This window comes from Patella vulgata, chromosome 5 (genome assembly GCF_932274485.2).
Source record: "Patella vulgata chromosome 5, xgPatVulg1.2, whole genome shotgun sequence".
NCBI classification, from domain to species: domain Eukaryota; kingdom Metazoa; phylum Mollusca; class Gastropoda; family Patellidae; genus Patella; species Patella vulgata.
Window position 1 is genome coordinate 3233556 of NC_065883.2, and position 653 is coordinate 3234208.

Genomic DNA, 653 nt, shown 5'->3' on the forward strand with positions numbered 1-653 from the left:
TAGCCTTGGACCTCGAGTCTCTTGATACAACTGGGGCTGAAGCGCATTATGGTACACGATTCGTGTACCAATGGTAAAATGTTTATTTTGTCTTAAATATTGGATATCAAAAGCCCATCTTTTCCCGGTAAGATCACAATATGAATGTTGATTTAATTTGACAAATAAATCGTCTTTTCAAGTCTATTGATGGAGTAAGACTAGTAATTATTACAAATGTAGTGCATTTTTCTCTTAATTTTTTTCTCCCCGCTTCCTGCATTTTTGGGTTGACTTTTTGGTCTACAATTGGAGAAAAGGGATCAAATTTGCAATTTCATGGCAGTTTTGGAATATACTGATGATATTACAGCGGAGGGATAGGGGGTGTAAAGTATCTTTCAGCAGAGCAATCATTGTGTCGGAAGTGAGATTTTCACCACAGTCAACTTCAAATCCCCGTAGCAAAAAATCCAAATGGTCAATCCCCTGCAAAATTATGATGAGGAGATTGCCAAATGTGGTCCCCATTGTGCCTATAAAGATACAGCTTGTGATGTTACAGTCATTTAACATTGAAGTCAATGGGCAAATAATTGCTAGTCTGAGACCTGATCGAAATTAGAGTTATTTCCCTTGAGTCACTCATCATAGGCTCTTTTTGTCTGGTCTTA